The sequence below is a fragment of the Cupressus sempervirens genome, chromosome 4 (assembly GCF_028749045.1).
Source record: "Cupressus sempervirens isolate cs-2001-9-10 chromosome 4, ASM2874904v1, whole genome shotgun sequence".
Classification (NCBI taxonomy): Eukaryota; Viridiplantae; Streptophyta; class Pinopsida; order Cupressales; family Cupressaceae; genus Cupressus; species Cupressus sempervirens.
Genome location: NC_143121.1, coordinates 51,857,033 through 51,863,333, shown reverse-complemented (window position 1 = coordinate 51,863,333; position 6,301 = coordinate 51,857,033).

The following is a 6,301-nucleotide window of genomic DNA, read 5'->3' as shown; positions in this document are numbered from 1 at the left end:
TAAGTTCATTAGAGAGAAAGAGTCGAGCAAGTTCTAGTTAATGCCGAGTAAACTTTAGATGCCGAGTGGTGCCAAGTAGAATCAAGTGCCGAGTAAGTTCAAGTTCCGAGTAAGTTCAAGTGTCGAGTAAGTTCAAGTCCCGAGCAAGTTCAAGTGCCGCGCTGGTATAGGTGTTGAGTAACACAGAGGTACCGAGCACCAATAACTCAATAATGCCAAGTTGCTGCATTATTTAGGAAATCAAAGATTCACCAGATCTAAACCGACAAGGTTGTTATCTAGAAATCTATGAATTAAAAGGAAGATAAGAATGATGAGTTGGTGGCATAGAACACCATGTAGAATGTTTTTAAGATACAACTGACGAAGTTTCAAGAAGAAAATAAGATATGGGGTAGATACATTGTATCCTACCTAATCAATTTTGAAACCTTAAAAATTGAAGAGGGAGAATTGAGTGGTAAAGGCAAATCAGACTTCTATATAAGAAGACATAAGTTAATAAGAGAAAAAAAAATGAGCGAGAGGGGATAGAAGAAAAGGAGATAGTGGTCAAGCATAAAAGCATGAAATGCTAAAGAATGTGCCTAGGAGAAGATAGCGCAGAAATTCTATTTGTATAGATGACACAAAGATGATTACATTGGTAGAATGAGTGAGAAGACTTAAGGAGACAAAGCTTGAGAGGAAGACAAGTAGTCAGAGCTAAAGAGATTAAAGCCAAGCATAAGGATTGAACTGAAAGTGTGATCTAAAATCTGCAAAGTATGTTGTAAGTTATATCAGATCGAAAGACCATTATTGTTGCTTTCTAGCAATTGTAACTGTAAGTCTAAATCCTATGGACTTAGGTTGGTTTAACAGCCATTAGAAAAATCCTTTAACAGAGTGACATTCCAAGTGAATGTTTTAAAGACCTTTAACTAGGCCCATTCCTAACAGTTTGGTGAAATCCTCTAACAAGGTCACATTTAACAGTGTGTTGTAAGCCTTTAACAGGGCGGGCTTTTAACAGGGCATCACTTCAGAAGAGTGAGAATCAAGTAGCATGTTACTGGTGGTTTTTCCCAAATTGGGTTTCCACGTAAATCATTGTGTCATGTGTTGATCTTGAGTGTTTTATCTTTGCATGTTGATTTACTATAACTTTCTTATATGATTGATTTAAGTTTGAATAGATGAAAAGGGTATGGATTCATTAAAAGTAGTAAAAAGGTATTAATAAGGCATTTGGACCTTGAATAACTGATTCACCCCCCTCTCAGTTATTCTAAAGAATTCTAACAATTGGTATCACAGCCTGACTGTTGATTCAATTTAAAGGGACTACTAGCAGAAAAGATCAAAATGCCAAAAAGAGAAGTTCCCAAGCTCAACAAAGACAATTTTGTTGCATGGAAAAGTTTTCTGAAGCTACATCTTGGATCCATAGGAGATTATGCCCAAAATTCAATTGTCACTAAACATGTAGTTCCAACAGGTGCTCCTATTGTAGAAGACATGAAAAACAAACAAGAACACAATCAGACAATGTTGGAAATTGCATCTGCACTCAGCTATGCTGAATTTGATGATATCAAAGGATGTGACACTACATTCAAAATGTGGAAAGCACTATCAGACATCTATGGAGGAGATCAGAATGTACAAAGAGCAAAAAGAGAAAGTCTCAGAGGAAAGTTTGACGACATGAAAATGGAGGAAAATGAGAATGCTGCTCAATATGGTGCAAGAATAAAGGAAGTGGTAAGTGCAATAAGATGCTTGAATGGTCAACTGGATGAGGATACTATTAATAGTAAGTTCTTAAGAACCCTGCTCCCTATCTATGTTATTAGAGTATCAACAATACAAGAACTAAGATGCATACCAGGAAATAATCTAAGCTTTGAAGGTATAATAGGTAGACTCACAGCATTTGAGTTATCCAACTTTGACAACTACAAACTTGAAAATGTTGAATCTAATTTCAAGGTAAAATTATCACTGAAAGATGTTGAACAGCTAAAATCAAAGAAAGGAAGAAAAATGAAGCATGTATCTAGTGATAGTAGCACTGATGAGGAAGATGTGGAACAATTGGAAGCATTGCTCGCTAGAAGATTTCACAGGGGCAAAGGAAAATTCAAAGGTAAGATGCCTATCATCTGTTTCAATTGCAATGAAGTAGGTCATATTGCTGCAAGATGTCCACAGAAAAAGGATTCCAAGGAAAGCAATAAATACAAGAACAGAAGAGATGATGACAAAAGAGATTACAAAGAAAAAGGTAAGAAGTGTTATATTGTTGAAGAAAATTCTAATGACAATGATGATGAAGTTGTTTATGTAGCCATGAAGGACCAATCTGATGAAGAAGAAGCCACATAACTGGTGACTTGTATAAACAAGAATGACAGATGGATCATAGACAGTGGATGCTCACATCACATGACAGGAGACAAAAGTAAGTTTGTCAACTTTACTCAGTATGATGGAAATAGTGTTAGATTTGGTAATGATGCTCCATGTCAAATCAAAGGAAAAGGCTCCATTAAGCTCACAGAACAGATTTCATGTGATAACGCTTACTTTGTTGAAGGATTAAACTACAATTTACTGAGTGTCTCGTAGTTAGTCAATATAGGTTGCAAAGTGGAATTTGGAAACAAAACTGCAAAAATCTATGATACTGATGGTAAACTAATAGGAAAAGGAGATCAAACAAAGAGTAACTTGTTTTACCTTGATATGGATGATGCTTCTTGTCTATTTGCAAAATTTGATGATGAATGGTTATGGAATAGAAGATTATGTCATGTCAATTTTGATAATCTAGTCAACATCAGTAAAATGAAGAAAGTCAGAGGTCTACCAAAACTGAAAAAGCCTGATAATATCATGTGCAAACAATGTCAGCTAGGAAAGATGACAAAATCAAGTTTCAAAAGCAAGAACTATACATCTAAAGAGATACTTGAGTTAGTTCACACTGACTTATGTGGCCCAATGGAAATACAAAGCTATAGAGGAGATAAATACATAATGTTATTTGTTGATGACTATTCCAGGATGATGACTGTTATGTTCTTAAAATAAAAATCTGATGCCTTTCAAATGTTTAGATGGTATGTGGCCAGAGTTGAAAAGGAAACTAGAAAAAGCCTAAAATGCCTAAGATCAGATAGAGGTGGTGAATTTATATCAAAAGAATTTGAGATATTCTATAATGACAATGGAATCAAAAGACAAACGTCAACTCCTAGAACTCCCCCACAGAATGGAGTTGCTAAGAGAAGAAATAGATCTATGATTGACTGTGCCAAAACATTAATGATGGAAAAGAATGTTGCTCTAAAATACTGGAGAGAAGCTGTGAGTGTAGCTGTTCATACACTGAACCGAGTACAAGTCAAGAAAGGTACAAATACAACACCTTTTGAATTATGGTATGGTTACTCACCCAATGTAAAACATTTCAAAGTGTTTGGTTACAAATGTTTTATCCTGAAGGATACTAGAAATGGAAAATTTGATGCAAAAAGTGATGAAGGTATATTTCTTGGTTACTCCACTAGAAGTAAGGCATATAAGTGTTTGAGTGTTAACACTAACAAAATCGTGGAAAGTGCAAATGTAAATTTTAATGAGCACACAAAAGTCCAAGCTAAAGAACCAAAGAAAATAGAAGAATACAGAACCTTGTATATTCTTATGAAGGAATGACTGTTGATGAGGATGATGACAATCAAATTGAAAATCAACAACAAGTGTCAGTTTCAGCCGATTCACAACCAGTGAATGTCGAGTTGCATTCAGAAGCCGAGTTACAAAATGAAGAAAATGCACAATCTAATTCTAAAGACAGTACACATAATAAAGAACAACCTAACAATGAAGTGCATAGTGATCCTGAATCCGAAAGATCAAACTTGGAAACAAGAATAGAGCCAAGATTATCCAAATATGTAAAAAGACATCACCCTACTAAACAGATAATTGGTGACAAAGATGCAAGACCAATGACAAGGAATAGACTAAGACATGAATCATGTCTGATCAGCAAATCTGAACCCGAGACAGTATATGGTGCATTATAGGATGATGACTGGTATAAAGCTATGGAAGAAGAAATTAATCAAATAAGGAAAAACAAAACCTGGAGTTTGGTTCCTAGACCAACTGACAAGAATGTGATTGGTACCAAATGGGTATTTAGAAACAAACTAGATGAGAATGGTGAGGTTACCAAAAATAAAGCCAGATTGGTATGCAAGGGTTATGCTCAAGAAGAAGGAATAGATTATGGAGAAACATTCGCTCCTGTTGCTAGAATGGAAGGAGTAAGAACTTTACTTGCATATGCTACCTACAAAGATTTCAAAGTCTATCAGATGGATGTAAAATCTACCTTATTAAATGGTATACTAGAAGAAGAAGTCTACACTGAACAACCAGAAGGATTTGTTGATGAGAACAACAGGGATATGGTGTGTAAACTACATAAAGCACTCTATGGTTTGAAACAAGCACCTAGAGCATGGTATGAGAGACTTCACAAGTATCTAGTACAAATTGGATTTGAAAGAACTGATAATAACAACATGTACATCAAAGCTGAAGAAGGTAAAGACATTATTGTATCTAAAATTTTTGTGGATGACATAGTATTTGGTGGTAAGGAAGTACTTTGCAAAGACTTGCTGACAGAATGAAACATGAATTTGAAATGTCTATGTTTGGAGAAATCAAATTTTTTGTTGGATTGCAAGTACACCAACTTAAACATGGAATATTTATTACATAATCAAAGTATATCAAAGAAATTCTTAAAACATTTGGATTGGAGGAATCCAAACCAGTAAGCACACCAATGGCCATAAGAAATAAGTTGTCCAAAAATGATGAGTCAACTGAAGTCAATCAAACAATGTATAGATCCATGATTGGAAAACTACAATATGTTGTGCATAGTAGACCAGACATAGCATTAGTAGTTGGAATAGTGGCTAGGTTTTTTGCTAATCCTAAAGAAAATCATCTCATAGCAGTAAAAAGAATAATGAGATATCTCAAAGGGACTAATGATTTTGGTCTATACTACAAAAAGAATGGAAAATTTGAACTCAATGCATATACAGAAGCAGACTGGGGAGGAAACATTGATGACAGAAAAAGCACAAGTGGAGGTGCACTATTTCTAGGCAAAAGGTTGGTTACCTAGACTAGCAAGAAATAAACATGTATATCTCAATCCACTGCAGAATCAGAATATGTGGCAGCTACAGTCAATTGTACAAACATTGTATGGCTCACACATATATTGAATGGAATGAAAGAAGAAGTAACAAAACTGTTGATATTGTATTGTGATAATACAAGTGTTATAAACATATCCAAAAATCCAGTGATGCGTGCAAAAGCCAAGCATATTGCAATCAAGTATCATTATGTCAGAGAATTGGTAGAAGACAAACAAGTGACGTTGGAATACATTCACACAAAGGAACAAACTGCAGATATCTTCACCAAACCATTGCCCAAGGATGCCTATGAATATCTTAGAGGCAAATTAGGGGTCATACCCCTAACCCAAGCAGTTTAAGGAAACAAGGAAGCTGCCTTGCATCAACAAGAATAAATCATTAAAATATTAATAGGTTGATGCAAAGGATGACAGCAGGCACAGAAACTCCAAATCAGTCACAAGTATGGTGACAGAGGGAGAAAAACAACAAGAAGCCAAAGCTTATATTTTGCATGATAAAAATGCTACATCTTTGGCATTTATGTCAAAGAGGGAGAAATATACAGGGAAACTGATCAATGCAAAGAAAGAGGGAGATATATATGAAAGAGGGAGATATATGAGATTAGTAGTGAAATACAGCAAGACAACGTATACAATCTTGGTGGTAACTGAATTGATTACTTGATCAGTTTGGTTTGCCATCAATGCCAAAGAGGGAGATTGTTGGAAATGATTGAAATAATTATAAGAAAAGTTGAGGGAGATTGTTGGAATAAAATATGGAACTAGTAAAGAATGTCCTCAATCATTGTTTTGTCATTGATGTTAAACTTGCTACTTGCAGGGATGACAATTGCTTTAGTGATCCAAATACTATCAATTAGTTGATTGTCAAGGTGGAGGCAATTAATAAGATGTAACTAAAATACCTAGAGAAAGGATGAAGTTATGATGTTGGAATGAAGTACAAGGATCAGCTAAGCCATTGATGAAAGAATGTATTTGATGACATACTACAAAGAATGGGCACACTAAAACATATCAAAGATTTAAGGTTTTAACTAAGTCTTT